At 47.9% G+C, this 19,572-nt stretch overlaps 1 protein-coding gene across 1 annotated transcript in view; it reads right to left on the reverse strand.

Annotated features, from left to right (window-relative positions):
- Rnf144a (ring finger protein 144A) overlaps nt 1-13,277 on the reverse strand; it is a 102,152-nt gene extending 88,875 nt beyond the window's left edge. The window contains 1 exon segment of the mRNA XM_051205969.1: nt 13,081-13,277. The gene's annotated coding sequence lies outside the window, so the exon portion shown is untranslated.
- Nucleotides 13,278-19,572: the final 6,295 nt, after the last annotated feature.

Genomic DNA, 19,572 nt, shown 5'->3' on the forward strand with positions numbered 1-19,572 from the left:
TGAAAACATTAAGCATTTGTGAATAAATCATTAATTTTTCTCTACATTTAGCATTGTTTTCTGGGGCTGGCTAGTTTGCAAAGAAAGTATATTTGTCCTGAATCTATCCCCTTCCCAAGCTCAGGAAAGAGATTTATTTTTCTGACTGAGCCAAGGTAGTACAGCTAATTCATCTTTTAAAAAATGACAAATTCCTTTAAAAAAAAAATCTAAGGACTAATGATTCCATGTTTACCAAGAAAACCTTCATCTTATCTCCCACAGTCTTTATTAAGGCTGCCCAATGGTTACAATGAAGCCATGCCCTGTCCCAACATAAACAGAACTACATAGAGGCAGACTGAAATCAACACAAAGAAAGATTCAAATATAATTAAATCAATACACACCAGAACTGAGAGAACCTTAAGTGACTTTTCCTGTTTGCTCAGTAGGAGTTGGTTTATACCTGTGTGTGGCTTTGAAAATCACCAACAATACCTTTGAGCATGACTTGTATTATTTTATAGTCTCATGTGGTTCAGGCTGCCCAGAACCCACTATGTAGCTGAGGATGGTATTGAATTCTTTATCCTCCTCTGTCCACATCTGGGGTGCTGAGATTACGGTTGTGTGCCTAGCCAGGGACTGTGCCAAGAATTTACTGCATAGGCAAACACCCTGCCATCTGAGCTACACCCTCGTGTGATCTTAATGGATTCTTTTCCTTTCCTCCAACCTGTCCTTTCTTTTTGGTTTCTGAGATGGGGCCAAGCAATACAGTCCAGGCTGGCCTAGAAGTCACTCTGGAGCCAGTCTGGACTCGCCGTTTTTCTCCTGTCTCAGTCTCCCAAGTACTAGGATGACAGTCATACGTCACTAGGCTCAACCTAGAGTTCAGGTAAAAGTTCAGCACACTGAAGTTTGTTTTATAGGCCCTACGGATAGAAATGTTTAAATGTGTCTGACACATGCTTCTGTCCCTGGAGCCCACTGGCTGCTCTGTCACCCAAGAATCTGAGCTGCTCCCCACTGCTTCTGTCTGGAAAGACAGAACAAAACAGTGTTTAGAGCAAGGATGTGCCAGACGCTCCCTCCCCACCACGACCACCCCACCTCATTTCAGGGTTCATGTAACCTATCTCACTGTACATGGGCTTCAGGCAGCTCCATCAACGCTCTGTCTGGTTGACACAATAAGACATATGTGTTGACACGAGTCCCAGGTCTGTCCCTTCGTCCTTCAGAACTAATAATATTTCTTTTCAGGCTTTGACAATATCCCATTTGGCAAAACTCTCTGCCAGTCTAGGGAACTGAGGGATGGTGACTTCCTCCCAGTTGTTCCTCACCATTCCAGAGCCACCTGGAGAAGCCCAGAGACCTGACTCCTACTGGAAACGCACAGGACCACTGCATAGGACAGGAAGTGGGAGAGCCAGGATTTTCACGTCAGAGCCAGATGCACAAAGAGAAAAGACTGAGGCCTGGGAGAGCAAGGGGTCTGCCAGGAGGCCCAGTGCACAACGCACATGCCAGGCATAACCACAAGCTTCAGAGAGGCAGAAAAAACATGGGGCAGCTATGAAATTGCACACAGAAATGCAAAAGAAACGTCTCCTCAGAAAGGAGGTCAGCAGCACAGAGATCACGGAATGACAATGGAATCTGGGTGACAGAGCGACGGGCTGGGATAATGGCTTGCGTTCAGGACATGCCTAAATACACACAGGAGTCAAGCACGGGGAGAGGGCCTCCTCCCACCAACTGCACTGGACCCTCAATGGCTACTACTTGCTTTGACTCTAAGAGGCCAAAATAAGAAGTCTGTAGCAGCTGTGCCAGGGGCTCCTGAGAGAGAGGAGAAAAAAACTGTGACACCCGGTAACTAACCTGAGGCAGAGGAGAGGGACAATCAGGGATATTCCAAAGTTGAGGAGTTTTGTTAAGGAAAAGGCTATGTTCTCCATGAGATGATAGATAGATAGATAGATAGATAGATAGATAGATAGATAGATGATAGAGACAGATGATAGATTATAGATGATAGACAGGTGATAGAGACAGATAGACAATAGATAAGTAGATATAGATGATAGGGATAGATAGATGATAAGTAGATGATGATAGATTGATAGATGATAGATAGATGATGGATAGATGATAGATAGAGAATAGAACTTGATTCTGAACTGAATCCATTTGGTAGCTGAATTCTGATGTTAGGGGCTACAAGTGCACACAAATGGGCCAAGCTGGATGGGAATCTAGTGTTAACTAGACTCAATGTACTTATATCCAGTGAAAGCACAGCACCAGGACCCAACATGTGGCCGGACCATTCCTGGGAAGACAATTTCTCCAGAGGGACAGGCCTAGTCAGAAGGTCATTAGCTTTGAGAGGTTGCTTATCTCAGACCTTCCACAGCAGTACCACAGTTGGGAGGGTGGAGGGAAAGAAGCCCAGTTGCCCACCGAATTTGTATTTTCCGGTAGGAGGAAGAAAGCGAAAAGGAAGAGCAGGAGGTGGAGGAGAAGACGGAGGAAGAGTGGAATATTGTCCCAACTGATTTTAGGTACCGTATTTTTTTCTGTGTCTGTGCTGTGTACACACCTATATGTAAGTTTGCATATAGGTGTGCACACGTATGTAAGTGCATGTGTATATATATATATATACATATATGAAGGTATGTCACATGTATGACAGTATCCGTTGTTTGATGCCAGGCATTTCCCTTAGTCACTCATCCACTTTCCTCTTTGAGGCAGGGTCTCTCAATTAAACTCAGGCTAGCTTGCCAACTCTGGAAATCCTGCCTTTGCCTTTCAAGGCTGGAATCACAGACAGACGGCCACACCCACCTGTCATTTAAACCAGACCTAGAGATTCCAACTCTGGTGCTCCTTCCTGCCTGTGTGGCAAGTGCTTTAACCACTGAACCATCTCCCTGGTCCAATTAGTAACATGTTTTATTTAACCCAATGCAGCCAAAATATAGTCATCTCAACATGTGATTCATAGAAAAATTCCTACGGGTGCCCCACACTGTGTTTTCACACTGCTCACCCACGTTCCACACAGCTCAAATAGGACGAGCCGGAGTCGCCAGCTGCCAAGCCCCACAACACACAGGCTCCAGGGCTGCCCCATCTCCTCCATCTGCCTGTGTTTATGGCTGCCAGCCATGTAAGGGAGGTCCTGCCACCTAGAGACACAGCCAGACAGGCAGAACCCACTCACAGCCTACATCTGTCATTAAGGGGCCCGGTTGAGCTGCTGCTCCTAGCTGGAGCTGGGCCTGTTGCCTGAATCCAGGACACAGAGAAAACAAGGTCACTGTCAAGGAAGCAGAGCTGAGAGCCAAAGAGGAATGAAGCCAGCGAGTATTAAAGCATTAAGAGATAAGAGCCACTCGCTGCAGCTGCAGCCAATTGGCCTGCAGGAATTGCAGAACTGCCTGAGAAGCAGGAGAGACTATCAGGACACATTCCCAGAAGACACAGGGTACTACAGGGCCTGGCTGAGGGTGAGGCCAGTCTTTACTCAGCCTGTGGAAATCCACACACCTGCAGGGTCAGCCACCCCACAGCCATCAGTGAGGGACAGACTGTGGCGCTGGAGAAAAGGGCTTCTGTAGGTTCCAGATTTCTAGAGGGGACAGGGAATATAGGAAATGCCAATCACGTAGGAATGCATTCATGTTCTGCAGACCACGGGACATAATAGCCCACCTATTTATTTAGCAAGGCCTCACCAATCCCTCATCCCCACTTCTCTCTAAGTCCTTACCCTCCCTATAGAGTCCTCAGCCTTCAAATCCCCAGAACCAGGTACTGTCTGACAGGTGAATAAATAAGAGCTAACAACATAAACTAATACAATGACTGCGCAGGGACTTGCATGGCTTTGGCGGGAAAAGATACAGGATCAACTAAATAAATGCCTACTGGAGAGAGCTTAATGCAGTTGATAGACACAAACACTCTACAACCACACTGGGCCTGGGGACAAAGACATGGGGGCCCCCAACACACCAAGAGCACAAAAGCTGTACAACCAACCACCTGGACCTTGCCCCATATGGACCCCTGCTCTTCTAGGAATCACAGGGAAAGCTGGTTATTGAAGTCAAGCGTGGCCAAGTACAGTCCTTGCCTGTGCCCATGAACTCTGTCTTAACCCAGTCTCTGGAGCTCCTCCATGCTTGCAGGATCTCACATCCTAGCTCCAGCCTGACAACAGACCACAGTCAACTGTAGTGGGTTCAAAAAACTTTTCCTAATGGAGGGGGGCAGGTGCCATGGGCACACACATGACTACTAGAAATAGAGACACAAGCTCACAGCTAAGGCAAGGCCATCTAAGACTAGTGTGCAAACAAAAGCCAGTGTCCTCACGACTAAGGAGGGGGATGCAAAGAGGAGAGCCTGGTTACATCAGCTTCCAATCACTGACCCCCAATAGCTCGTGATGTGTAAAGAGGCACCTATGGGTTAAGTCCTTGGCAGTTATGCTGCTACCAAAATATACAGTGACATATATGAATACATACAAACACTCAATTACTTAGGTGTGTGTGTGTGTGTGTGTGTGTGTGTGTGTGTGTGTGTGTGTGCACATGCATGTGTACGTACTATCCTATTTCCATCTCTGTGGCAGTGACAAGACACCATGACCTAAAGCAGCACATAGTAGGAAATCCATGTTACAGTTCACTACTGCAGAGAAGATTCAGGGCAGGAGTTAGAGACAGCTCTTCACACCATGATTGGTCACACCACATCCACAGTCAAGAGCACAGAGGAATAATCATTTGGCTTTGCTGCCTGATCACTAGCCCCTCAGCTGACTTCCTTCACTCTTAAACAGTTCAGAATCCAGCTTATAAATAGTTCTGCCCACATCTGGGGTGGGCCTTCCCATCTCAATTAACAGTCCCCACAGACATGCCCAAAGGCCATTTGGACCTAGGTAAATCCTCCACTGAGACTCTGTCCAAGGAATTCCTTCTAGGCTGTGTCAAGATGACAGCTACAACTAGCCAGCACACATACTACACACTGCACACATACTACACACAGGCACACATATCCATCAACCACACACACATACATGTACACACACACACACACACACACACACACATCCATCAGCACACACATCCACCAAAACACCACATACACATACCACACATGCATGCATACATACATATTCATGAAGACACACATGCCACACACACATATCCATCAACATACACATGCACACACACATATGCATAAGTATACATATGCACATGTGCATATGCAAATATATGCTACAGGGCACTAGTGAATATGCCCTTGTTAGTCTTTGCAAGTTAAGGTGCCATCAAGTAGGGTTAGCCTTCATCCTGTGTGACTGGATGATACAGTCACTGTGACAGCTAGATGATACAGAGGCTGAGAAAAAGATGATCAGGGGACCAGAGTGACAACTTGGCCTGGATTTGAGCTTATCACTTGTGGTTGGCCCCCATCTCACTCTGTGTAAACTATGTAAACAGCTCTCATCCTAGTATAGCAGGGACTCCTCTCTGAGCACTGATGTGCTTGACCTCAGGGCAGGGAACTTGGGGAGAGCCCGGAGCTAGGACAGAAGTTGTAGAGACATGCTGAGAAGGCAGGCTCTTGGGCCTCAAGCATCTGGCCTATGGCAGTTACATCTCTAAGCAGAAAAGAAGGAATTAGGGTCTCCACACATATCCAGTCAGCTCTAAGTCCCACCGGAGGACTTTGAGTGTCTAAGCCTGGCCATGGCCATGTGGTCATGAAGAAACAGACACTTTTTAGCCAACAAATTCTCCAACCCCACAGTCATCTGGAAGCCCTTGCTTTGCTGAACCTTCAAGTGTGACACACCCCAGGCTTAGGCCTTGGGGGATGGTCAGGAAAAATGAATCTGTTTCTGATCATCTGGCACACTCACAATGTACAGTTCCTGGACATACCTGCTCATGCTTGTGGGTGCACAAGCACAATGGCTGGAATCCTCAGGGGCCAGAAACTCTCCTTTCCTAAAGCAGAGTGTATCTGCAGTGGCAGCTCTCTCCCTCTGGAAGGAAGAAGCCTTCCTTCTGTGCTGGCTGGTAAGCACATCTGCCGACAGTTCTGCCCACTGCTTTGGGGACTTTCTATGTAAGGGTGAGCAACTCCCCTGCCCTGTTGCTCCTAGGACTCACATGCCAGTCCATATCTTCAGCACCTTCAAATGCAAACCTGCTGCTGCACCGGGGAGCACATGCATTCACACCTAACCTGTTCACACCACCATCACACCCAAGGCACGGCCACTGAGCCCTTTCTGCCTCCCCTCATGCAAGCCTGCCCACAACAACCTAGTTCTTGGACCTAAAGTGTCAGACTCATTCTATGGCTCCTGCTGGTACCCTGAGGATGCCTCAGGAAGAGAATCACACCCTCCTGCCTCATCTGCACCACATGCAGCCTCCGGCTGCAGATACACCATTAGTCGATCAGACCCTTGCCACTATCAGAATTGAGTTGTCTACAAACTCAGCATACCAAACCTAGAACCCCAATAGTTCCACCACTTTGCATTCTGGGAGAATTGTACCCCTCTTACTCCAGAGGCAGTGCCCCAGCTTGACTGGTCCTGGTCTGAAGTCTGAAGACTTCCGAACAAAGGGCCATTAGCGTGGGACGTGCTGTGGTCACACTGGAGAGTGACAGGTAAGCTATCCTTGTTTTCACTTACGATCTACCCATGGAGAACCCCCCCCCCCATATAGCTGGATGCGCTGGAATACTGTCAATCATTTCTCTGCAGTTCACTCAGGGAGAGCAGAAAGAAGAGTGCAATGCACCTTGCAGGGGGGGTGGGGGGGTTCCCAAATGAGTAAGTTCCTGCCTTTGTACAGCTGATGGTTAGGAGAGGAGGTAAATCACTAAAATGGATTAGATAAATACAACTGTGTGTTCCAAGGGAAAGTTGTTATCAAGTACCTAATGGTACCTTACAGGAGGAGGGAGGGTGGGGGCTGCACCTCCAGCAATGCAAGCCTAGGAGGTCCTAAGCCTAGGGGAGCCAAGGCCTAGAGTGTCCTGTTCCTACACCTGAGCTCTACAGTCCTGCCTCTTTCTCCTCCATTTCCTTCTCTGCAAAATGCCAGTGTCAGGATAAGGAAAAAGGTGGTATCTGTGGGAAGATCATTTCAAGTCTTGTTTTGACAAAGAAGGCATCAAAAAAGTCCAAGTTGGCAACTCCTGAGAGGTCAGCCCTGGAATTACAGGCTGTTCGACCCAGGAGTCCAAGGGCTCCGCACAGGCCATGGTATTGCTGGAGGTGTCTGAGCGGGAAGTAACCAGGAGTGGATAGAATGCTGAGTGACCGAGGTGGGGGGCGTGGGGAGGAGTTTGGGGGTGATTGTTCTCAGGAAAGCCCAGTGATACCTGTGGTGATGCTGGCTTTGCTGCTCCTGTTTTTAAGAGTGGAAACAACGTGGGGGTGGGGCTAATGATGCCAAGTTCTGAATGTTTCTGTGAAGGGAAACTCCTCCTCCCACAGTCATGTGAGGACTCAGGGATTGTGGCAGCTCATGACAACAGGCTGGCTTCCTTCAGGGAATGATGGCAGGCAGATTCACTGGGGAGGGTGTTACGGGGCCCAGGGAATGATACAAAAATTCAGTGGTTGGTGCCAGCAAGGAAATCACCTTTACAAGAAGCTGCAGAGAGGCCATCATAGGGGTGGGGTAAGGGGGGTGATAAATAGAATTTGTGAGCCTCCCAGGCCACAGATCGGAAATCTAAGATGGGCTGTCTGGCCAGTTCGCAGGAGGTCAGAGGACATCCTAGTTTGATGTTTCTATCACACAGTTCCTTCCTCAACAACACACCCCCTCTTCTTGTGCTACCCCCAAAACCAAGCATGCCCTGATCCAGAGATTGTGTGAAAAGTGCTTCCTTGAAAGCAAGACACATTCTCCCAGAAATACAACACTGTATGAAACACTCACAGTCCTTAGTCAGATATCAACAGCCCAGCAGAGCTGGCCAGGCCCATTCACATCAGACTCTGAGAACTGTTTTAATTGCCATCCTGTGGTAGTTGGAATAGGACTGCGCTGCACAGGCTCAGGAATTTGAGCAGTTGCTCTCTAGTCCCTGGGTCTGTCTGGAGACCATTTAGGAGGAAGTATGTCCTCATCATCATTAGAAGGGGCTTTGGTAGTTTAAAGTTTCCCAACACTTTCATTGTCCTTTGTTTTCTGCTTGGCAGTGGAGGATGTGAGCTCGTAGCTTCCTCCTCTGGCCATCATGCCTGTAGTTTGCTGCCATGCATCATGGACTCTCATGCCTCTGGAACCATAAGCTAAAACTGAGTCTCTTCCTTAAGTTGCCTCAGCCATGGTGTTTGTACACAGAAACAGAAAACAACTAATAAACCCACCGCTGCTGAAAAGCTGGGAAACCCAAGAAGATCCCAAAGTCCATGCTACCATAAACTCCCTGGGAGTTCTTAACACCCTTGGGAGCTGCTGCAGCCTGTGGAAGCCTCCCCAGGCCACTCACTGTCTCTTGACTGTGACAACCACACCACTGTATTACTCTCACTAACCTGCTCTGAACTCTGACCTCTATCATAAGCCAGCTGGGCAGAACTAAATGAAAGAATCCTAAGGAGAAAGGCCCCAGGACAAATGTCAATGAAAAAATACTGAGGGACCTTCCAGAAAATACCAGAAGTGAATGTGTTACAAACAAGAAGCCTGGTTTGGAGAGCAGTCACTGTCAAATCCTTCTAACATGCAGACGTCCACCAGGTATTCTTAGCCACTCTCTCCTCTGTGCATACCCACCTAAAGGCATTTATTGCTATTTCAGGTTCTGATTTTTATAATGGCCTTCTAATCTCCCCAGTTAACCACCTTCTGCTTCCTGCAAGCAGGCTCTAAACTGTGGCTGAGCAGTCTCCTCCCACAGGGCCCACCATGCTCTGCCCATCTCCAACACTGTAGACCCCACCTCACAGTCAACCTGCTAAGGTCTTTGCTTCCAGCTCTCTACACTCTTCATTTTCTAAGACCTCTGAGATCAAAGCCCCCACTTCTACACGTATCCAATGAGACCTTAAACTACACCTGCCCTCATCAGGTGGGAGTAGACCATGCACCTGTCCTATGGCTGTGAGAGCTGCATCTATAGTCCATATAATTGTGAATGTCTGCACGTGACCAAGATTTAATGAACACTACTTCTGTCTCCTCTCCTCCCAGCATCAGACATAGAGTGCACAATCAAACACATGACTTTGTGTCAGCAGAGAGCCGACTCTTCCCCAGAATGCTGCATCCAGCTTATAAACTCACACTCTCCTCCTTCATGCTTCAACACTTTCATACAGCTCCTCATGCTGTGTTGACCCCCAACCATAAAACTATTTCATTACCACTTCATAAATGTAATTTCGCTACTGTTATGAATCATAATGTAAATATCTGATATGCAGGGCATCAGATATGTGACCCCTGTAAAACAGTCATTCCACCCCAAAGAGGTCATGACCCACAGGTTGAGAACTACTGCTTGAGGGCAAAACTTCTCCAGTTCTGCTTAATAGCTAAGAGGTCCTTTTGGCTTTACTAGATTACTTCAGAGAGTGAAAAATAAACCTTTTCCTTGTAAAAGTCTACCCAAATGGTTGCATCTGTAGGTCACTCTATACTATCAATTCTTCTAGAAAATACTACTGAAGAAACTCAGCTTTGCTACTGGACCTAGGAGAACACTTGGGCCAACACTTTATGGCTATCCTTTGGGAACTGGGGTGAACCAGACAAGCAGGCATGAGGCAAGGACAGCTGGGTGGGAACACTGTGGGGAATGAACAGTGGCTTCAATTAATGTCTCCAGCTAATTAAGAAAAAGTAGCCATGTGTATCAGCAATTGGGAAACAAAAAAAAAAAAGGAAGCTAGCCTCAAATAAATCTCTAAACCTAGAAGGAGGGAAGGGCACCTTCCACAAAAACCCAGCAGAAATGTGACCCAGCAGAATTCTTCCTAATAAGAATTCACCCCACAACGCCTCTAAATCAGTCTCAATTTGGAAACATCCCAGGGGGGTAGATGTACTACTGGGCCAGATGAGCATCTTCCCAAATAGCTGAAGATCATGGCTCCCAGGAGAGCAAACACATCCCTGTCCTAATCCAATAAGAGAAGAGGGAAAGGACCATAGACTCTCAGAAGAGCTAATTCCAGGCCAGATACACCACAGCTCCATGTAGCCAGGGCACCTGACTGCTTGTCTCCAGCCACGGTACTCTCATGGTCACACAGGAAGACTGAGGACCCATCTCTATCTGTAACTCTCAGTGGCTCAGGATAGATTTCTGCCAGTCTCTCTGCCACCATAGAAAGAGGCCTTCAAGAGGAGATATTTGAACAAAAGGAGGTAGCAAGGCCAAGTGAGGAACCACAGTGGAAAAAACAGCCTTCTCAGTCAGGCAACGTGGCTCCTGGCATGGGGCCCTACCACTGGGAGCGAGCAGAATGACACATTAGCCCTGAACATGGCAGTTTCTGTAACACAGTGCATGACTTCTTTTCCAAGTTCCAAGCCACAATAAGGCCCCAGGAGAAGCCACGTTGTCTAGGAACAGACTGGAAACAGGCATTGCAAACTCTCAGAGTTTTGAAAGGTGCTTGTAAAATACATACATGTACACGACCTTCCAGATTTTCCATTGGTTTGTAGCTTGTGGACTCCTGCTTCATGTGTCTGAGTTTATCCTTCAGCAGTATTTCCCGTTAATGGGGAGTTGGGAGGATATCAACATGAGAACTACAAGTAGAAACATGGACTCCAGGTGCTGTCAGAGTATTTTCCTAGCATTCACATTCACAAGGCCCTGGGTTCGAACCTCAGTACTACATAAACAGAGTATACTGGTCCATTCCATTAACTCTAGTACTCCAGCAATACAAACTGGAGAAGTTCTGGTCATCCTCAGCTGCTTGGGGCCAGCCTGAGCTAGAGAGCCTATGAAAACTCACTAGTGAAAACCAAAGAGGAGTGTTCATATAGAAATTTCTTTCTTTTCTTTTCTTTCTTGGTTTTTGAAACAGGGTTTCTCTGTATTGTTTTGGAGCCTGTCCTGGAACTCACTCTGTAGACCAGGCTGGACTCGAACTCTCAGAGATCTGCCTGCCTCTGCCTCTGCCTCCCTCCAGAGTGCTGTGATTAAAGGCAACCAACGCTGAAACGTTTATTCCAGAATTCAAACTGTGTTAGGTCTGGAAAATTTTCCTTCTATTCTGAGTTGCATGCACCCATTTTCCCAGGAGGTTCAGGGAAATATGTGTGAGTGGGAAAAGGTGCTATTTGACTCTGAGGGATTTTAGCCCCAGGCCTCCCCCTTTTTCTTTCTTTCTGTCTTTTTCTTTTCTTTTTTTTTTTTTAAGGTTTTATTCATTTTACATAACAACCAGAGTTCCTTCCCCTCCCCATCTCCCCTTATCCCACCCCTATCTCGTCTACTCCTCCCAAAGGGCAAGGCCTCCCATGGCGAGTCAACAAAACCTAGCATATCAAATTGAGGCAGGACCAAGCCCCTCCCCTCTGCATCAAAGTTGAGCTGAGCAAGGCATCCCACCATAGGGAATGGGCTCCATAAAGCCAGCTCATGTGCCTGGGAGAGATCCTGGTCTCACTCAGGCCCTCCCTCCTCAACACAGCTATAACCACTCAGAAGCAAAGTGTGTATTGTCTGTTCTCTCACAAGGCCACCCAGGATTCCCTCTCCACAGAGGCAAGTCTGGCCTGCAAATCAAAAACCCCTTTAGACATACTTCCTGAGCAGTCTTTCAGATGCAATATAAGCAAAACTGAGGAAGAAACTAGAAAAAGGATTCCGGACCTCTGGTATCATTGACGAAGGCATAATAAGCAAGTCTTGGGGCTCCTTGGGAAAGGGGGCAACTCCGTAGGAAAGGTCCTTCACACTGTGCATTCCTTTGCGGAGGGCCTCTCCCACCACCCTGGCTATGCTGCACTGGTCATCTGACTCCATGTGCCTCCTTTAGAAAGGCTCTTGTCTCTGCTCTCTCATCTCGGGCACCGTGACCACCTTGCATTGCCTCTGGAGCTGTATACACACTGATTCCTTAGCAAGTCTAAACTCTCACCCCGGCCGGCATCATTGAGAAGGATCTATTCTGTCTCTCAGACACCACTCCTGGAAGACACTTCCTTCCTAAAACCGTCCTAAACAAGCCTGGATTGTTCTTCCACCCTAGGTCACAGGAACCCTGGGAAGAGGAACCCAGGGCCTCATCTAGCTCTCTTTGTTATCTGGCCTTTGACCCCTCACCTCTACTCAGGGTGTAGATAACTGTTTAAAATAAGCATCCCTTTAAACGTTCTCTGAAAAAGAGTCCGAAGGAGAGCTAAAACAAACTTTAGGAACGACCACCAGAGACCCGCCTAGGGTGAAGAAGTCGCCTCTTCCCGCCCTAGGGCCAGAAAGCCTCCCCTTAGCAGGAGCGATTAATTAAATCTCTGAGCTCCACAGATGGTGTAGAAAACCGGGAGCGCTGAGAAGCGCGGGATTGGGGGGGGGGGGGACTTCGTAGGGCGGGCGGGGCGCAAGGGACACAGAGACTCCTGGGCCAGAGACCAGCAGAGGACGATGCCCGCGGCCAGGCGCAGCTGAGCACTGCTGGGTACTCGCACTGCCGCCGGCCGGGACGGACCCGACCTTCCCCACGCCCTCACTCTGCTCACGACCAGGTCGCGGCGGGAGTCCACCCAAGGCCTGCAGACGACCGCCCACCGGAGCCACTCCAACCCAGGGTACCCCGCGTCTGTGCTGGAGGCTACCCCGCGGCGCACAATCCCTAAGTGCGAGCGGCCAGGGGGACGCGGGCGCCACCAGAGAGGACACCGGGAGCAGAGCCCTCAATCACCACCCTGGAGCCCGCGGGTCACCGCCTGGCAGCAGGGGTTGGGGGACCGATATCAGCCCCGCACAGCCCTGTCCCGCGCGGCCCGCCCGCTCGGGCGATGCCGACACAAAGAGGACGCGCGCGTTACCCACCTGGTCCCGCGCGGTCCGGGCTCCCGCTCGGCCTCGTTGCGCGCGGCTGCGATGGCCCCGCCCGGTGCCGGCTCGCGGGTGCCGCTGCCCCGTCAGCCTCCCGCGCGCGCAGCCCGCCCCGCAGCGCAGCGCCCTTTATGCCTCCCCGCCCTGCGCCCCGAGAACTGCGCGCGGGGTCGGCGGGGCGCGAGCGCGCACTAAGCGCGGGCGCGGGAGGCAGAGCCAGTTCGCACGCCTGCGCCCCCTGCCGTCCAGAGGCGGCCGCAATGTCCATGCACCAGGACCAGGCAGCAGCCCTATAGAGCGAGGACAGAGGGTCCAGGTCAACTCAGTGACAGGGATGCCCTGGAGAAAAGCAAGGATGCAAAGAGGCCTCCTGAAGGTGGACCCCCCTGCTTCAATACTGCAAAAACAAGTAACAGCAGCTAGAAAGAAATGCGTGAAGCAGTCTGACCCTGCTAGCCAGGAGCTTCTGGGACCCTGGAATGGAGTTATGCCATGGGCTTGCCAGAACGTGCTTGATAATTCTACCTGTGAGTACGTTAAGATGAAGGCTGAGCCAACGGACAAGAATTATCTTTTCACTTTAACACTTGGATGCAACGATAGATGGAACAGAGTCCTCGACCTGCATGGCAGGAGGCTGAGGCTCTGTGCACATATGGGAAGCAGCAGCCATAACTTTTCAATTCTTCCTCTTAGAACCTTAGATCCACCACTGGCTGAGAACCCCCATGAGCTAATGTCTCTGCACTCCCTCTGGTAGCCCCTGGAAGTTCATGTGATATGTCCATGTCAATCGTGCAAACATGAACAAAGCCTGTGAGTATGGATGATGACTAGCATGCAATGTCCCCACAGGCAAGTATTTTGAAGACTTGGTGCCCCTAGCTGGTGAAGATATTTTGGAAGGTTCTGGGAATGTCGGGAAGTGAGAAGTAACTACGAAATGTTCTTGGGGGAATCCTAAACACACACAAACACACTGATACACACTTCCTCTGCTAAGATGTTCTGTGAAGCATTTGGGCCCAAGCAGCCATGGACTACACCATTTAGCTGAGGAAATGGGAGACTCCATTAACTAACTTGACTTATCTGTTCCCCATATGCTGTTGTCCCTTTCCACCTTACCCCTCACCTCACTCCAGCAACAGGATTTGAAGGCTCTGTATAAATCTCTCATCAGCTGATGCATTCTCATCTGTGTGTGAATGATTGTGTTTATAGATGTGTATATAGACATGCATGCATGCATGCCTAAGGTCAATGCTGGAGTGCCCATCTCTGTCTTCCCTTCCACATATTCTAAACCTGACACCTTCTAATTAAGCTGCACTGGTTGGTCAGCAAACTTCAGGAGCCGTCATGTTTCTACCCCTAACCCCCTTACCCAGTTCTAGGATGACAGGCATGTACCCCACATCTGTTTACATGGATGCTGGGTCTTCAGCCCTGCATGGCAAGCACTGCTTTGACTGAACTGTCTCCCCAGCACCCACACCCACATCCTCACCAATTACTGTGCTGACTGTCTCTGATCTTCAAAAACAAAAACGTGTCTCCCACATGCAAGCCAAGCATTCTCAGCTGCTCTGAGGTGGAAGGGTCAAAAATTCAAGGCCAGCCTGGACTAGACAGTGAGACCCTGTGCCAAATAAGCAAAAGTCTGATTAAACAAAACAAGGACACGCGCCGGCCTCCTAGCGCCTTGCCTTGCATCAGACTCTGTATAAATTCCATTGTCTGAGAAAGTTTGCAGTGTGAAGAATCCGAACAACAGCACTTTGTTACTTCAGCCTCTCACTGGAAGAAAGAAATAGTTTTGTCCAAAGGCCTGAGCTTTGAGAGAAATGTGTTCACACCTCCCCAGGCCTGGTTGAGGAGCAAAGTTATGAATGAAGGATTGAGAGGTTTTGCTGGGGAGGCTGGGAGCTCACAGCATGTAGAAGCAGGTGTATTGAGGTATTCTGTGCTATCTATGACACAGGGGATTAGAAAACACACTGCCTGTGAATATCGAAGGTACTCGGAAAACCCAGCCTCATCAAGTTGTGCAAATGACACCTGCCAGCCCTTATGTGGTCTGACTCCCATGATGGGTTGGCTAATGAGATTATCTGTGGGGAGATGGACTGAGGCTTCATATGGGCATTGAAATCAGGGTTTGCAGCAGACCATGCAGTACGTTTCCAGTTTTATCCATGATGCCCATTGAATGCCCCATTACTATCCACATCTCCAGATCACCAAACATATACATATTTATTTTGTTTTTAATGTGGATTGTAGCACTTGCAATGTTTCCTGTGTTGTGTATGTGCTCCAAAGCTCAGATCATCAGTATACAGAACCTTTCTGTGAAATCGCACACAGTCTGAGCACAGTAAGTACTCACTGATGAAGGAAGCTGGCTCCTCTGAGCTCTCAGGAGCTAATGCCATTCCCTCCAGAAAGCTGCCTGGCTCTTAAAGCCATTCTACCCTCACAGTGACTCTTCAGTCCAGCCCATGCCAGGGGAAGACTGGCCATCTCCTCCCAAGGTGGTCACCTTGAGCCTGTTTGAACGACCTCACCGTTAGGGTCTGTGCCAGTGATGTGTCATGAACTGTCTCTCACTGGGTAGATAGATCCCTTATGATCACTCCCAGTGGACAGTGGATGCCCAGGGGAAAGTGGGCCAAACTCTAGTGTCTATGAAAATGACTTAGAGGCTGAACCAATGGAAACCCTTTGTGAAGCTTTCTCCTAGATACAATTCAAGGAAGTTTAAAGTTGTGGCTTACAGTTAAAGGGGGGGGAGAACAAAGTAGACAATGCAAGTTGTTTAAACCTCTGATTGCATATTCTACATATAGAATTCACAACCTTTCAATTCTTTTTCTTTTGAGAAAGTCTGCTCTGGAACTCACAATCTAGCCCAGGCTTCCCTCAAAGGTATGACCTCCTGCCTCAGCTTAACTTTGTACTTTTATGTGTATCTGATACTCTGTTTCTAGAGGGAAGTGAAAAGTTGAGTGTCTTTTCCTCAGGCAGCTTCTCCGTGGGAAAACCTAGGATCCAGAGGCACTTGGTGTTTCTGGAGACCTTTGCCCCATCTGTGCCTGCTAATCTCACTCTGAAAGGTGCTGAAAAGCAAGGGCACAATGTCCACCATTTCAGGTGAATCAGACAGCATGCCCTGGGACAAAGCCTCAGGAAGGAAGGGAGTTCCTGATACTCTCAGGTCATCCTGGGTGGGGTTCCCAGCTACACCCACACCTTCCTCTTTCTCAGCTTTGATATCTCATGAAAAGCTATCTGTCGTGCCATAGGCACACTCCAGACGGAGGACATTCATGAAGGTATGAGTAAAGCGGCCATTGCTCTGTTGCAGTCATTTAGCCACAAAGCTGTGGACCGATCAGAGTTCTCCCCGACCTTGAAGAAATTTATGTAAAGTCCAACTATGAGTATCTCAAAGCCTGAGTATTTTGCCAGTGGCATTGGTTAAGATGCAAAGTTGAGTAGGCTGGGTCCCCGTCCATTATGACTGCTGTCCTTAGGAAATAGGGAAATCAGAAATTGGTTCACATTTTCTTAGGGCATTGGGGATGGGAGGTCCTTCTGTAAATCAGGACACACCAAAGATGAGGTGGGTAAACTATCAGAGGACAGGGAGATCCTGGAGCAGATGCTTGCAGCTCAAACAGCCAGCCCCTATAATAATAAACCATGTATCAGCTTGCCTGGGCTATTGGATGTCCACCGAGCTGTGTCTCTGAGAGTGCTGGGAGAGACTGGCCCTGTAACCAGAAGGCACACCTATCCTAGGAACATGGTCCAACCCCCTGAAGGCTGAAAGAGTACAGAAGGCAAACACCGGGCAATTTGCTCTCTGCTGGCATGGACTTCTGTCTTCTCCTGCCCTCCTACACAGAAGATCCTGGCTTTTGAACTCTGGCCTTTCTCCCAATACCCATACAGCTTCATTCTGATTCTCATGCCTGTGAGCTCAGACTGAATTTCTGATGCTTTTAAGGCATCTTGCTTGGCCAAAGAGGATCTTAGGAGCCCTGCTTTTCATAGTCACAAGAACCAACTCTAATGTACACATTAGATCTTGGACTGACTCCTATATGATACAGTTATATAGATACATAACTTTATTCTATAGTATAGTATATGTGTATATAATGTGCACAATATTTCTCTGATGGTTCTGTTTGTATGGAAAACCCACTCCAGCTAATAAATTCACCTCCAAACTGTAAGATGTAAGAAGATCTTTTTTTTTTTTTTACTTTCTAGACACCAATTTAACTAACATGCTAAGGGGAGCACATGGAACATGCTCACATGTAACTAAAATTTAGAGAATAGGTGTGATAATAAAAATAAGTTTTTCCCAAAGGCAGGAAAATAAATGACACTTAGTGAAAAGGTTGAGCTGTTAATGAAAACAAGGCCTTTCTATTTCTGGTTTTCTTCCAGAATGGAGGCCTGGTGTATCTTATTCATTGCCATTCTCAGCACTGACAGAGAGAGTTCCAGACATTCAATACATATTTGTCGAAGGAAGTGAGTGGGGACTGGGGGATGTAGTTCAGTTGGTAGAGTGCTTGTCTAACATTCATGAACGTCCATAACTACGTAAACCAGGAGTATTGGCACGCATCTGTAATCCAAGCACATGAGAGGTGCAGGCAGAAGGATTAAAAGCTCAAGATAATCCATTGTTAAATAGGGAGCAATAGGCCAGCATGGACTACAAGAGATCCTGTTTAGAAAAATATATGAATCCTGTCTTCATAGCTCTATGTACATCCTAAAAACAAATGCTGTAGGATCTAGTTGGAGCTGAAATATAAAAGAGAGAAATCTCTGCTCAGGTTTTGCATGGCTCATATGAAAGTCTAAGGCACAATGTAGCTTACCCGGATTCTGAGATCTCTGTCAGTCACTGCCATCAGTGTGCTGCTACCCAAGGCTCTTGGCTGGCTCAGCCATCTTTTCACTCTGTGTCTATACTGCTTTTCCATGAAAATCAATAGAATTTGGTCCCTGTGGCTTGACAAATTTAAAGACTTTCTCAACTCAAAAGGAATAATTAAATTACATTTGATGTAGGTGGACTAGGTTATGGCAAAGATTTATTGTCTCGTCCTCTGGGTTCCACCTCTCTTGCCCTCTTGCTCTCTTGCCGAGAGCAAGCAGCTCTCGGGTATACATAGGAGCTACACTTCTGGATGAGACAAAGAGGAGAGTCCAAAAAACAAACAAAGGAACAAACAAACAAAACAAACAGAACAAAACAAAACCCTCAACCTTGTCTGACTCCATCATATTGGCCTTTTAGCTGTACCTGAGCCAAGGAGAGCCCTAAAGAAGTCAATGGGTCTCTTTCTATGCCTTGGAAGGATAATTCCAAGAAGTCTGTGGGTTAAGATGTAGAAATCCCTGCAGCCCAGTCTGGTCTAAACTAGCACAGCTGTACATACTATGTCTCTAGAAAGAAAAAAAATAACAAAGCACTAAGCAAGTTGCATTGACCCATCTTAAACCCAAAACAAGAAGCTACAATCTCAAATATTAGAATTTAGAAGGGGCCCAGGCAGAATACAGCCAGGAAGAGAATGCAGGAAAGGGCCCCAGGTCTGTGTCCCTGACAACTCAGTTTCCCATTCTCATTCTCAGTAGACACTGCCCTATGGTATGTGACCCCCCCCCAAAGTTCAAAATAAAGAGAACAGGAAGGCATCATATGGCATTCTACCACCCAGGTTTGGGTGAGGTTTTATAATGCAGGGGATGCAATGCCTTCTATAGAATTGGTTTAGGCTTCTAGAATGCAATGGATGCTGCAGTGTCGTGTGTGCATGCCACACAGACAGAATCAAGGCACTCCAGGCCCTGGTTGCTGGCTGGGGTTTTGGATGTTGGAGACCCCCCCTCCTGGGAATTATGGGGAGCCAAAAGAAACTGCCTCACCCAAAGATGCTTTCTGACAGGTACTGCTGGTGGAGTCCAAGCCTCTCCAGAATTCCCTGCCTTGGAGGAGGCCATAGGGCTTCCACAGGTTCAGAGTTCTGTAGCAATATATCCAGGCTCTCTGTCTCCCCTCACATTTTCCAGAAGAGCTCTTGCCAGCCAACCTCTGTTTCACAATCCTCAGAGACCTGAACTGAGTTAAGTTGGGGAAGCAATCTCCCCTTGCTCTAGCCAGAAAGATGGCTAAGGGGGACTCAGTATATTTTGTCATGGTTACTAGGTCACGGTGGCAGGAAGACTGGAACTAGGATCTATCCACAGAGTCTGAACACCATCTGCTAATAAAAAGACCTGGGGGATAATGGGAGTAGAAAATCCTGTACTTACTTCATTGATGTGTGTTCAAAGCACTTTGTGCTAGTGTTGTTTTATTTAATCTTCTGCTGTGGTTCTAAAATTTCTAAGACTTGAATTGTTTGGTTTCTTAAGCATATGGATAGTTAGGGTGGCAAAATGCCTCAT

Source organism: Phodopus roborovskii, unplaced genomic scaffold, assembly GCF_943737965.1.
Source record: "Phodopus roborovskii unplaced genomic scaffold, PHOROB, whole genome shotgun sequence".
Lineage (NCBI taxonomy): Eukaryota > Metazoa > Chordata > Mammalia > Rodentia > Cricetidae > Phodopus > Phodopus roborovskii.